Source organism: Sylvia atricapilla, chromosome 2 (assembly GCF_009819655.1).
Source record: "Sylvia atricapilla isolate bSylAtr1 chromosome 2, bSylAtr1.pri, whole genome shotgun sequence".
Classification (NCBI taxonomy): Eukaryota; Metazoa; Chordata; class Aves; order Passeriformes; family Sylviidae; genus Sylvia; species Sylvia atricapilla.
The window spans coordinates 25333332-25348075 of NC_089141.1; the positions used below are offsets into that span (position 1 = coordinate 25333332).

Consider the following 14744-nt stretch of genomic DNA (forward strand, 5'->3'; position numbering starts at 1 on the left):
GCCCTGCCTTTCATAGCTCCACAGGTAAGAATCGTCAGGACTGGAAAAGACGTCCAACAGTCCTGCCAAAAACTCAGGATTGCTGTGTCCAGTGCTAAAAGAAGCCTCTAAGCACCATATTTACTAATTTTTCGAATACTTCGATGAATGATTACTCCACCACTTCCCTGAGCAATCTGTTCCAATGTTTGAACACCCTTTCAGTGAAGAAATATTTCCTATTATCCTATATAAACCTTACCCGGCACAGTGTGATGCTGTGCTGTGTCCTCTTGTCCTATCACTTGTTACCTGGGAGAAGAGACCGACCCTCACCTGTCTACAACTCCTGCTCAGAGGAGCACTCAGACACGCTTTCCCCCTGTGTAGAAGCCAAAGCAACACGCTGGCGGTCGTGGTGGGCTTCGGACCGCCGAGCATCTCAGGCGGGGTGTGCGGTAGGCAGCCGCGGTCAGGGCTGCACGCCGGGCCGCCCGCGGGCACGGGCACCACCCCGCCTACCTGAGCCCCGAGGGGACGGCCGGCCGCGGGCCTCGGGCCGGGGGCAGCCGAGGGGTGCTGCAGTTCCGCCTGCTTTATCTCAGCCTGCAGGGCTCCGACACAGGGAGCGCGCCGGGCGTTCATCCCGGGGCATTCCCGGAGGGTCCCACGGGCGGCAGAGGGAGCGGGGCGGGCTTCAGGCAGCGCTCTGCCAGAGGGGCTCCGGATGGAGCGGGTGAGGTGAGGAACGGGCGAGCAGCCCTCCCTCCCTCCATCCCTCCCTTCCCTCCTCCGCGGGGCTGGAGCCTCCCCTGGGCAGCGCCCCCAGCTCCTCCCCGCTCGGTAACGCCGAGCCCCTCCTCCCGTTTCCGCTGGCAGGAGCTGGGGCCGTGTCCTGCCCTAGCTCCGCCGCTGCCCCGGCTCTCGGCCCCATCCGGCCCGGCCCAGGGACGCGCGGGTGAGCCGCGGGGGGCGAGGGGCGGCGGGGCCCGGGGCCGTTCCCGGCGCTGGCTCAGGGAGGCGGCAGGAGCGGCCCGGGGCGGGGTGCCGGGGGCTGCGCGGGGCGGGGGGCGCGGGATGCCGGCCGGCCGCTGGAGATGCTGGGGAGCGGCGGGCTCCCGGCGGGCTCCCGGCGGAACGGGGGTGCGGGTGGCTCGCAGGGGTGAGGAGTGTCGCTGGAAACAATAATCCCCCGCCCCCCCCCGGTGCCTGTGTGATTTTTGCGGAAACAGGAAAGTTAGTTCAGAGGGATGATGCGAGCCCAGCGGCGTCTGCGTGCGCGGTCTTGCTCGCGGCCGGGGAGCCCGCGGTGCCCGTGCCGGGATGGGCATCCAACGGGAGCGGATGGCTTCGGCTGGGGATGGGTTTGTCCCCGCCGCCGGGGGACAAACGTCGCTGGGACAGCGCTGCTGGCAGGGGGCTGTCCGTGCTGTGGCACCCCCGAGGGCGGCGGGTGTGAGGGGCAGGCAGCGCCCGGCGTGTGGGAGCGAGCCCGTCCCGCCCCGGGCTGACCGCAGCGCTCGGTGCCGCCCGCGGACGGGGTGCCAGCGGCTCCTGCCTTCCCCCTTCTTATGTAAAACTTGATTCCAGCGGGGCCTTTTCCTGTTCGAGCTTTTGGAAACTTTTCTTGCCGAGTCTTGGATATCCGCCTGCCACCGTGCTCCTGGTGGGAGCTCTGTGAGGTCTGCCCCTCGGGCGTGCTTCAGCTCCAGGGATTTGTCATGGGCACATCGGAGGACCTGTGCTATGGGGATGATGTGTTAAGGAAAAGATTAGTCTGCAAGGGTGAACTGCATTTCTCTGCTTAAACCTTTTATCAACTCTTTTGTTCTGTGCTTTTACTCTGTATAGTTCTGTGGTTTGAACCACAGGAGTGGGGCACCTGATTTTCCGACCTGATTGCATTGAACCTACTTTCAGATACAGGCATAAGTCACCTGGGATATGTCTGGGTGAAAGTTAAATATTCTCTAGAACAGCCATGGGAATCAAATCACACAGTTTGTTTGGGCTCTTGGCCCATTCCTAGATGGGCCTAAACGTTGCCTGTGGAAGCCAAACCATAACGTGTTCCTGTAGCAAAGTTGTTAGTAACAGGTGCCACAAATTGTTTTAATGGTTTGTTTGTTAAGCTGGTAGTGGAGTCCTTTGTAGCCAGGGTGTATAACTGCAAAGGAGAGCAGCCACTGAAGTGTGCATTCATATGAGTTGTGTTGGCATGGAATGTGGGGCCAAAGTTGGCACTGAATAACGTTTAGAATGTCGAAAGATAAATTATCAATGTGATGTTGAGAACAGCAAGGGAAGAAAATCAGTCCTTGCAGTTTTATGTCCTTTGCTTCCATTTTGCATTTTTCCCGAGCTCCAAGTATGAAAACTGATGGAGCTAATATAGCTTCTTCCTCCAGATCTTTCCGTTTTATATTTTTGGACCTGTCATGATCAAATTGCAAATCCTACAGAAAAAGCCTTTTCTATAATGGGGCTGTAAGACTTGTGGCAAATTTGGTTTTGGGTACCCACACTTTCTTTAAACCTAATTCTCATTAATAAATCTGCATAAGAAGACCTTGGGGTCACGACATAACAAATGCAATGTCATTTGCATTATTCAGGCAAAGCTCTGAGGTTAGAATGGCCCTCTTCATCTCTGTTGAGCAGGATACAGGGTTTATGGTGAATATCAGGGTTATCTTAGCTATTTTGGTAATTTTAGCAGAAAGTAGCTATCAGAGATGCATATCCCACAGTCTTTGCTTTCTGTGCTATTTTAAGTTATTTTCTTCCAAAGCATGCCAAACCTCAGCCTGTCCATGAGGGTATTTCTGTCACAACTGTGTATTTTTATAGTGTTTAACCCCTGTCTTCCCAAGCACACAAACTAAAAGACTGCAATAGAAAAGTGAAACACAGGAAGAGCACACGTTAAAATAGCAAACCAACACTGAGGCAGCAGCACTGAATGGAGGAGTTACTTTCACATTTGTGTCTCAAGTGAAACTAGCAAGTTTGCATTAGAGAGTCCAAGACTTTGTTTTGGTATTACTCTGAGAGAGCTGGAAGGAGTGACTGCTACTTTAGAAGTAGTATGTTAATATTCCCGAGGTATTTGGGTTTTACAATTGAAAACCCATCTCAGTTTTTCCCTTTTGTCATATTTCAGAGTTGTGCTGTTTGCAAATGGCTGGTGCCCTGTTAGTTTTCTACTTTGAATGTCACTGCATTTATTGAGGCATGACAAAAAGAGGTGAGAATGCCTTAAAGAAGCTGAGCATTGAGCCAGTGTTGTGCCCTGGAAGGGAAGGCAGCTGACAACACTCAGGAGTATTTTAATAAGACTGCAGCCAGAAGACAAGGAAGCGATTATCTCAGGTCAGGGTCTGCATCAGTGAGGTCCAGGATTCACACATGTGGCTGGAGGCAGGGCAGAGCCATGACACAGGTTGGGCAGGCTCTGAAGGTCACAGAGAGAGCTAAAATGGGGTCCCTGGTGCCATGAGCAGAGGGCGGGGGGGATGTGAGGCTAAGAGAGCATTTAAAGGCCTTTCAGTGCCCTCAGAGCCCTGGTACAGCATGAGGATCGTATGCTGAGGCAACTAGGCTTGTTCAGCCTGTTGGAGAGAAAACTTTGATGGGACCTGTAGAGACCTGGTATTTTAGAGGAGGTTCTCAAGAAGACAGAGCTTCGCTTTGGTACATGGTGACTGCGTGAGGAACAACAAAGGAAAGTTGAAATGAGGTTCAAGATAGATGTCATTTCCAGCAATGAGGACAGTCAGATGCTGGAACAAGTTGCCCAGAGGGGTTGTGCAATGTCTGTCCTCACAGGTTTTCAAGGCCAAAGTGGATAAAGTCCTATTGGGCCCTCATAGGTGGCCCTGTGTACGGTAGAGTGTGGTGGAGCCCCCACAGACCTGCTCCAACATGAATTCTCTGACCCTGAGATCAAGCAACCATTTGGTCTCAGAAGGAAGGAGGTTTGTAAAACAATGGCAATACTTGTAAACACCCCAGATGAAGAAATGAAGGAAGGTTTTAGGATGCTGATGTGTTGCTAAGATGCTAAAAGAAATTAAATTAAAATTTCCACACTATGCTTGCAGCTTATGCTGGGAAGGTGCGTGGGTGGGGGAACGGTTTGTGTTTGTAAACTTTCTTTCCTTCAGTGATTCTCAAAGTACAAAAGTGCCTTTTTGGTGTGACATCATTTCAAGATGTGTTCTGGAATAGATCAAACCACAGTCTTTCAAATTTCATGTGAGAAGTGTGATGACAATAAAGCATGGTGCTGAACTTGGGGAAAGACAGTGTATGACCAGGGAACAGCTCTTATCTAAGGGTTGTCTTCTTTGACTCTCTAGAAAATAGAATAAACATGCTGGGACCAGCAGATCATTTCCCTATTTGTGCTGTGGTTGTTAGCAGACCTTAGGATTGAGTCAATCCTGGTGAGACCATCTTAGCAATACCCAGAAAACGTGAGCGGATCAGAAACAGGTATTTCTTTTCCTCTCTACATGGCAGTGAAATTGTGGAAAAGTAGGGATGTTCTCAGGAAGGTCCATCTCTTTGCTCAGTGGAATGCATGTTGGAATTTAATTTTGAGGAGAAGTACTTATTGGGAAGATACAAACTTCAATATATTTTACTCAGGGGTTAACAATTTAATACTTTATTGGAGACTACAGGTATCACTAGTGCACTCTGCACTTCCTCTTCCTCTCTCCTGATCGCCTAAAACTGACTTCCAGAGGCTGTTTCTGCTGCTCCTTGTAGCCTCCCTCAATGAAACATGCATTGCTGAATGTCAGTGCTGTGTTTCCTGGGAAAAAAACCGCACCAAATCTGTCCTGTGGGTCACTTTCTGTGGACCAGTGACATGTTTTCTGTGGTGTGTTTGTTATGAGGCTGGACTCTGTTCTCCAGTGAGAGATGCTGGATCCTTTGCTCATTGCCCAGGTGTTTCTGGGAGGGTGATGCCTCTCTGAGTTAAGTGTTAATACAGCTGGACAGCACTGTTGCTTAAATGTCTTTCAAGCCCTATCTCACCTTTCCCTCTGTTTTCCGATGGTATTCCAAACACTTGCATTTATTGCTGTCAAAAAATAAACCTTGAAGGCTAGAGTTTGTAGAATGAGGCATGATCTTTGGGCAAAGCCCAGCTGCTGCAAGGTGTTACTGTCTGCAAGCCCAGTAAAAAAGGAGGTATCTGACTGTGCTCCACATGGAAGAAAGAACAGATAGGAAATGTGGGATCCTGAGTAGGTAATGAGCTGTATTTTGATGCCAGTGAGATGTATTTGCCTGCTGAGGAGGGGTGAAAAAATTATGTTGTTGAAAAGCTTTGAAAATCAAAAATATAAAACAGACAGGCATGTTGTTGGGATACCTCCAGGCGGATGGGGCAGACTATATCATAAACATATGCTCCAGTAAGTCTTTAAGTGGACAAAGGTATTAATTAAGCTTAGCATTTCTTTACAGTGATGTGAATATGATGTTGTAATATTATGATAACACTGGAGTAGTACCATACATTTAAAAGATTTGAAGTTTGCATTAATCTTTGTTTCAAAAGATATAACAGGAAAACTTATTAAAGTTTTTTTGAAAGCGCTTTTCCCTTTTGTTGTCGGAGTTCTCCTTTCTAATGCAGACGCTGTCATGCTGTTCTAATGCCTGATATTTCTGAAGGTGGAAGTGACTAATAGCTGGGTGCTTATTCCCATGATCCCTGTTGCAAGTGCAAAAGGGGAAACAAACTGCATTAACTCGTGAAAAGCTGATGATATTTTGAGGCCGAGTCACTGTATGTCTCTAGAATCAGCTGAAGTGTGTTAACTGGGCTTCAGTTTCTACCCTGATACTGCCCAAGTAGAGCTGCCTTCACCCTGGGCCATCCTCACTGATTTACAAGTGCTTGGATTGGTCTGTGTAAGCTCACAGGGAGGGTGTGATGGAATATATCAACCTCATGCAGGCACAGGACCACAGGAGCTGCATTATCCACGTGTGGTGTGTCTGGGCAGGAGGCAGGGCTAGACTGGAGAAGGAGATCAGGGGGGACTGTGTGGGAAGGCAGAAGCCTTGAGAAGGCACTAGGCTAAGGGAGAGGAAATCTGCAGTCCTCCCCTGGGAGGAAGGGCTGAAAAGGAAGGATGAGGTGGTACGCTGAACAAAGAGCTCAAATGTCACACCCTGTCAGCAGGTTTGAAGGAGACTTAGCTCAAAATTTTGAGACTGTGCTAGGGAACAGGGATTAGTGCAAGAGAGCAGAGGGCTCTGTGAACTCTCCTATATTTGGTGTCCCTTAATTTCACTCTTAATTAGATTCATTTGACCTGAAGGATTGAGTGAGGCAAAGCTTGAAGTTGAAGGAATCCTGGGTTTAGGACGTTGGTGAGAAGAACCCAGTGACTTGTCCTGTGCAATTGGGTAGTCAGTGCTGTCTCCTCAAGTGCCTTCTGGCGTATGCTGACAATCACATTTATGGTGATGGCAGCTGTACTCCAAACTCAACGTTGAGCACAGGCAAGGAGACTTTCTGTTTTCATTTGCACATTTCTAAAGGTTAAATAATTCAAGAATGCTTTTGAAAGCATACTTCCCTTTCTGTTTCTCTACTGCTGTGTTTTAGCCACAACTCTGCATACAGTTCAGTGTAGGGTGGCTCTGCCCAGTGTGTTCATCCAGCTTTATTTTAAACATTTCCTTGATTTTGTAAATATATACTTATCCACAAATCAGCTTTGCATTCCATTTTATTTTAAGACTGTAACCATATGTGAATGAAGGTTGTTACCTGACTTTGTTTGAAGAAAGTGCAGCTGAAGTTGTGAAGGATTGAAAGCAGTGTTCTGGGAATGCCTAGTATGTTGTTTCTGCTGGAGGACAGTCTGCACAGTATTGTTTATATGTATTTATATACATGTGGACAAAATGCCATTAGGGAAATGGGATAATGGTTCTGGCTGTAGAGGAGACCCATACTGACATGCAGATGGGAGCATGTCTCCTTGTAAAATGAAAGCCTAAATGGCTTGCCTAAAAGCCTGTAAAGGAAATCTTCCAAGTATAAATTAAGTGATTTTTCTTTCATACTTGAGAGCTTTTGGATCTCTCCAGTGCTGCTGTGCTGTCTTACAAAGTTTTGCCAAGTAACAGTGGCTCTGAGTATCAGAAAAGCTCTTGCTGATCTGTTTCCCAGCAGTGGAGAAAGCAGCAGGACTGGCAAGACTTTGCATTCATAGAACCTGGCTCACTGTGGACAGTAGCAGAGGGATCTATAGGGAAGATATAAATAGCACAGACACCTAGTGCTGAGCTCTTGGGTGTCATCAAAGATGAAGAGCAAGGGGGAAGAACTGCAACTCTGGGAAAATTCCCAATATATTCCCCTCACACCTACTCAGGTTGGAAGATCAGCTAAATACACACTGAAATTTCTTCTGTCTCATGTGGGAAGACTTGGGGCAGTATTTCAGGTGAATATGGTCAGAGATTAGGATGTGAAGGCTGTGGTAAAAGTAATTGCCGGGACCAGTGATCCATAGAGTGATTTGATTATCTGTAGAGGAAGAGACTTCATTGAGAACAGGAGCTTTTTGGATCTGTGCTCTATTCTAGTTATATGGAAGGCAAAGTAGAAAGGACCATGAAGTAGAGAAGGAATTTTCTAGGGAGAACCAGGAGGAGGAAATGAGAACAGTCATAAGTTCCCACACCAGTGTAAATTCATCTGGACAGCTTTCAATTTTCTAAGTTCCATGTTGATGGACCATTTCCTGGTGAGTGGTCACCACAAAGTACCTTCCAAGACTTAAGCAAGAAACTCTCTCCTTTTCATTCTGTTTTTCTTAAAATAATTTCTTAAGTTATCTTTCTTAAAGCAGTCAGTTGCCCTGAAGAATCCATCTTCAGTTGCCTCCTCTCCAGGGACACCCAAGCAACCTCTATTGCCTCTTGTTTTCTTTTATGAAGACAAAAAGTCCTGCTTGTGTTTCATCATAGCTTGGTTTACACAGCTCTGTCTTCAGTTTTTCCTTCTTACTCTGTTCTCTGTCAGTTCCTCTTTGAAGAGCTGAGGAAGTTCATTCTATGGTAAGAGCAGAACAATTTTGCTGTCTTTAGTCCATTTCTTCCTTGGTGTTTCTACATTAAACCACAAAAAGGAAACAAAATTGGTCCAAGTCATTTAGATATGCTGGTGTTTTTTTCTGAAGATTTTAAAGGGCTTTTTAAAGAGAAATGTTGCTTCATTTAGGAATCTTCATCTTTCTCCCTGCTTTAGCAAGTATTCTTTAGTTTCTCTGCTTTAAAAATTTGAAAGTAATTTATCAAAATCTTTTTGAGGCCCTTACTTGTTTTGAAGGTGCCGAGTCATCCACCTCCTTTACTTTTAAGAGGTACTGAGAAGTGATGTTTATTGCTCCATGTTCTTCTTAAGTCTTTAGTAGAAGATCATTACCAGACTATTTCTGCTTGTATCACTGGACAGTCCAGTTTCTGTTTCAAAGATCTGTAAGTGGGTAGAGCTGAAGGTTTTAATTTTATTCATAAAATGCACTCATACTTCAGGTACAAAATATCTCCATGGCAAGCTTGAAACTGCCAAGGGCAACCAAAGTAGGTGCTTAGCTGTGAAGATGACATTGGTCCAGAGCACCTATTTACAAAAGCAGACTTTGCTTGCCCTTGGGCCATGGTTTGAGAAACTGAGTGACAAGAACGCTTTAGTTTAAGGGAGAGGTGTGGTGATGTACCTAGCAAGATATAAGTGCTTACCCATCACTGAGCTTTCTAGAAGAGAAAAGATCAGCAGTGTCTTCTTCGAGGTTTTGTTAGGCCTCATGTTATAAGACTTCTGCTTTGGAAGGCAGACTTGTCTCCTTACTTTCTTCTGCTGTGAACTGTGGGTTGAACAGGTTGTCTGGCTGCTGAGTACAGTTCCCTGCCCTTGTAGAAAACACATTGAAAGATTCAAGTTTTTGAAGGATTTGCAGAGTGGCTGTTCCTTGCATCCCAGTTTTTGCAACAATCTTGTACCTACCCAAGCCACGTAGTGAATCTGTGGGGAGCATGAAGTGAGCTCTTCAGTTCTGGTTCATGAATTTTCATCTTATCAGTTCTGGTCTGTCAGAAGAGTCTTGTTTCTTTGATTTTATTATTAATGTTTGCCTCGGCCAACAACAAGACCTCTTTTAAGAGTTTTCTTGCAGACATTTAATTTTCCTTTCTTAATTTTACTATGTAAAACTGGCTTTTGTCAAGCCAGTCAGTGCACCTCTGACATGGTTAGGACTGCTACCTGTTTTACAGGATAATATGACTTGAAGTCCTCCTCTCAGACCATTTCTGCCTTTGCTACAGATTGTGCTGTGTTCATAAATGGCTTAGATCAGTGGTGAAGAAAGTTCATCTATAAGTGTAGCTGACAGCATATTGTGTGTTACAGCAGTTTGACTAACTAGCCCACGTGCACACAATGGAACTGTGGGAATCTTGGCTAATTTAACTTTTGATTTTTTTTAAAAAAGATAATTTTAAATTTTATTATTTGTTTGTTATTGTTTAGCTACCCTTGACTTCAGCGTGAGGACTTCAGTGGCTGAAGTTGTCACGTGTGTCACTGAGGAGCTGGGTTAGGTTGGGTGGATGCCTGCAAGTGCTTGCTGTGGAGACTGATATTGGAAATGAATTCTTACAGCATTAGTTCACTTTAACAAAGATGTATAGGAGTGATGTGTATGATCTCTTGAAGTGTCCCTGTGCTGAAGCACCTAAGTAAACAGACTGTGAAATCAACAGCAATGTTTCATTTTCTTAGTGAAGAGGACAAAGACTTGATACAGTGAAGAAGGCAAAGGGAAAACATTAATTTCACAATCAACAGCAGTGGAATGATGGAAACATTTCCATTGACCAAGTTTGGTGAATAATCACAATTTAAAAAATAGTTAGTCTGTACTTCTCTTTTTCTTTGCAGCTGCAAAATTGATGGGCTTTTAAACAGTGGAGATGGCACTATTCCATGTCTTTCCTCCATGTGGTTGAAGGAAATACTAATCTCACTTTGCTCACTGTAGCACCCTTCTGACGTTGGGGTGGTGCTGTTACAGGCTTGAAAGCTCCAGTATGATTTGGAGAAGGTGGGGTGCTTTCTGGTTGTGTGGTTTTCTATGGTTTTGATTTCAGCAGTTGTCCTAGAAGTAAAGGACTCTTTGTTGTACTGGAAGCAAAGGGGACACTGTTCAGAAAGCAAGGCCACTGGAGGAGAGTTTGTGAGGAAGGGTCCTGCTTAATTTCTTAACAGTTTGGCTGCTGTAAGCAGGTCATCAGGAGTCATGGTGATAATGGGGGACCTAAATGCCAAGGGATAGAAGCACTGGATTTTTCTGACTAGTATTCTGATTTAATAGACACACAGCTTTTGCTTTTCTCCATGATCTCTGTTTTCCCTTTAGTTTCCTTAAGTCTGTTTTAATATTTTGCCTATTGCTGTAATTTTAACTTGAGTCCAGATCAAATCAGTGTATTATGCCCTGGAGACCAGTGTTGAGACTTACTCCTTTTGTTCAGAAGCAGGTGGAATTTGATATACCTTTTCCTGTTTGTTTTTTTTAATCTCCCTAAATCTCTTCTTTCTGTCCTCCTAGGCTGATTATGTTTGTGCTGGGAAGTGGGTCCAAGGAACAAAACAATTCATTTTGTTCTTCTTCTTTCCAGGTTTGGTCTGCAACTTTTTCCTTGGTGTACATCCAGTTACCTCAGTAAGTAAGATCTCTGTGAAGGATTCTTGGAGTCGTTAAGTCTTATCTTTAATACTGCTCACATTGACATTAAGGGAAGATGAGTTGGTCCAACTTTTGAACTGAGTCCTTATAAAACCTTTTTGTAATCTGTTATTTTCTTGCCACAAATGCTGAGAGTCCAGAGTAACATGGTGGTTGTTGGGATTGTCTCCAAGTGCTGTCATAAGTATTAAAGGAAATGTAACGGAGGAGGACAATAATCCCCTTCATTATATGCAAATATTCCTCTTCGTCTGTTTTCTTACCTGTCTGTGACTTTTGTGGGGAAAGGAGGCAGGGAAAAATGAAGCAAGGTTCCTACTGAGGGCACTTTTGTTAGTCCATGTAAGTTTTACCCTTTTGTGCAAGGGCAGTTCTATAAACAGGCTTACAAAAATAGACTCATCTTGGAGGAAACCAGGGCTACCCTGGGGTTAGGTGTGTTAGTACAGGCCCATTGCTTTGTATTTTTACATTCTCTGTGTTTAGGGTTTTAACCTTGCCTCGGAGCCAGTGGAAGATGTGGCACTGCTTACTTTTCATTCAGTTTCTGACACAGTAGAAGAAGCAACTTTTGCTCCTTTAGGGAGAGCAAGGTGATCCACCTTTCTGCTGAATGCATGTGTTTTATCACACATGATAAATAAATCCAGGCAGTGAGAGCAACAGAGAGCTAATAGTCCACTCTTGTACTTGGCTTGCCAAGAACTGTTTCATACTTCTGTGCTGCTGTGTAAAACTTGTCATGACAGCTGCAGGCAAAGAACATCTACTGTTGTATGTTTTGGGATGAGTGATGAGAGATTATGGTCTGTGAAGGGAAAGAATCTCCCTGCCACTGGGAAAAGCTAAGAACGTTAGGTGAGACTACGAGAAAGGAATGCTGAAGCTTTCCTTTACCGTTGTGTAAATCATCATTAGAGTGATGCTACTCAATAGCTCAGTCTTGGGGATACTGCAGAGATGCATTGACTTAGAGAAGCTGTTTATTTAAGAGAGAACTGGGAAATATCCTTAGAGGGTTTTCAATGTCAAGGCAATAGTTCTGTTGTCTTGACTGCTGTGGAAAATTTCAGTTGTAGGACTTGTGTGTTTCCAAGAGAAAAATCAGTAATTGGAGGTGTAGAACTATCTGTACATTAAAATCTGTGCATTTGATATTGGACATGGTTGTGGTTTAACTCCAGCCAACATCCAAGCCCCACATAGGTGCTCACTCACTCCCCCACCAACGGGATTGGGGAGAGAACTGAAAGGGTAAAAGCTGGTAAACTCATGGGTTAAGCCACAAGCAAAGCAAGGAATTAAATCACTGCTTCCAGTGAGCAGGCAGCTGTTCAGCCATCTCCAGGAGCACAGGGCCCATCACACATAATGGTGACTTGGGAAGACAAAAGCCGTCTCTCCAATCTTCCTCCCTTTCTCCTTCTTCCTTCACATGCTATGCTGAGCATGATGTTACATGGTATGAAATATCCCTTTGGTCACTTGGGGTCAGCTGTCCCTGCTGTGTCTCTTCCCAGTTTCCCACACCAAATTTCCTCACTATGGCAATACAAGGAGCAGAAAAGGCCTTGGCTCTGTGTAAGCCCTGCTCACCACCACCAAAACCATCTCTATATTATCAACCCTCTGTTCAGCACAAATCCAAAACACAGTGCCATACCAGCCACCGTGAAGAAAACTGACCCCAAAACCAGTACAGATATGAATAGCTTCCTGATATTTCTGTTGTAAGAATGAAAAGATAGGTGGGGGGTGTTAGGGATTGACACAGGTAACATCTGTATTTGTAGTAGATGAAACACAATGTAACAGTAATGTAAGATAAAGAACCTATGAAATTTCATGCTGTAGAATTTAAGATTGTTATAAAGAGTGTTGGCTTGGTCATAAAATGTCTCTCCATAAGGCTGCTGGGTGTTTATCTCTTGCAATGATTTTTCTGATTACCTTTTGCATGTGTGCCATGCTCTGAATCACACAGAGTGGTGGTTTGTTGATTACTGTGTCCTAGGAGAGCTGGGTGATGGAGTACACTAGGGAAAAGATAGTTGGGGAAGATGGAAATAGTTGTTATTTGTTCCAGGACTTTTCTTTCTATTCATTCTTGTGGCACTTGAAATGATTGCTGCATTGTGAGCTCTTTCATCTTGTTTCCACACCTTTAAAATTTGATACTGCAGAAATTAATGTAACATCATCTATAATGTTTAAGCTGCCTCATGCTATGAAAGTGAGAATTCCCACAGCAGCCTTAACTCTGCTCCCAGAAGAGACAGCAAATCAAGTGAGTGTCTTAAGTTACACCATTGTGTAGCACTGGGCACTAGGATGTGCAGTTTGGCAAATATTTACATTTCAGATATGGTCCAAGTCCGTGGCAGTAACGAAATATCATGTGTTAATTATGCTAAATGATCATATTACACTGGTAAATGGGAATAGGCTTGATTCCCAGAATGCTGATCTGTGATTCGCATCATCAAGGAGTACAAAAGAATTCACATCCCTTAGAGAGGGAAGATAAATAGGATATTTCAAACATTTTTCTTGCATGCCTGGTAATATGAAATTTCCCCCCTTTCCATTAGGTTTCTGAAATCAGTTTCACAGCAAATTGAAAAATTAGTATCCTATCTCTAATGGAGGTTTAGAAATTACCCCCGTTTCTTTACCTTGCTTATCAGTGCTAGCTACTGGATTTCAGATACCCTTTTGTATTTATTCAAGGATTTTCCTTTCCAAGTGGTCCATTTCTGCAAAGAAGATGGGACTTGAACATGCTGAGCAGAATGGGAAACGTGCTTTTTGCTTTCTATGAAACCTACTCATGCATATTAAAAAGCTTGCCAGACTTGAATTTCTAGAATCTGAACAACAAATTGTTGTTAAAATAAAGTGATTGAATGCCTTGCTGATGCGTGGTATTGAAGTTGAGTGAAATGCTGCTACTCATCCCTCAAAATTAAATACAGTTTATTACAAAAGCTATTGTAGGGAACTGCTCAGTAGAGAGCTCAGACCCAGACTGAATAGTGAAGACAATCTTCAGCTATATCCTAAAACCAGCACATACTGTGGGGATTTTTAAATGTCTGGAAAATACTGATGTGTAATGAAATCAAAGAGGGCGTGTGAGATGCTTTGTGATGGTTTGTTTTTGGCTGGCAGCCATTCTAGATAAGATGGACATTTTAACATGTATATATTGAATAATGGTTTTTAGATGTTTAAGGTGCTGTTGTATGGGAACAAGTTGTCACTGTGCCTTACCAGTGTGGTGGACTGAGAGGTCTTCTGGGGTGATCCTGGGTACCTCATTGGGGCAGGGCTGTTCTCCATTTGTGTGGTTTGTTTTGGACTGTGAGCAGGGTCATTGCTCTCAAGGTCTTCATACTGTGCCCAGCAGAGTGAGGCACAGAGGGGAGGACCTGGGACCTACTGAACAAACACAGGCTGTAAAATTTAATCCACAATGAGATCAGGCATGCAAGGTGAGAAAGAGAAGTATGAGAAGAGGTCTTGTTAACTTACATTGACTGACTTACAGTCATGGAAATAACTTGATGACCCTGTTTGCCAAAGGCATGTATTTGTAAAATGTTTGAAACATGCTCAGGTGTTCCGTAGTTGGGCCAATAGGTTGATGTCTGATTTGAATGACTACTTGGCATCAGTCTCTGCTCTTTGTTGTAAGAAGAGCTTATCCAATTAATTGGATAATGTTAGGCCGCATCTTCAGGAACATTATTAGAAGTTCTGCTAAGGTAGCCTGAGGAAAAGAAAGTTGCTGTGGGCAGTGGCCTTGAGCTTGGCGTTTGGCCAGGTCAGGGTAATTTCATTTTCAGAGTCTGTTTTAAGCTGGATTCTGAAGCCTTGAGGCAAAATTGTAAATGATCCTCTCCTGTAAGTTGCTAAGTAATATGATACAGCTAAACTGTAATGTGCCATAAAGTTAAATCTCCATGTATG

At 44.5% G+C, this 14744-nt stretch overlaps 1 protein-coding gene across 1 annotated transcript in view; it reads left to right on the forward strand.

Moving 5' to 3' along the window:
• Nucleotides 1-842: 842 nt before the first annotated feature.
• The window catches only part of TSPAN9 (tetraspanin 9), a 168966-nt gene continuing 155064 nt past the window's right edge, over nt 843-14744 (forward strand). The window contains exons 1-2 of the mRNA XM_066341060.1: nt 843-937; nt 10705-10748. The gene's annotated coding sequence lies outside the window, so the exon portion shown is untranslated. The remainder of the gene's footprint in view (nt 938-10704; nt 10749-14744) is intronic.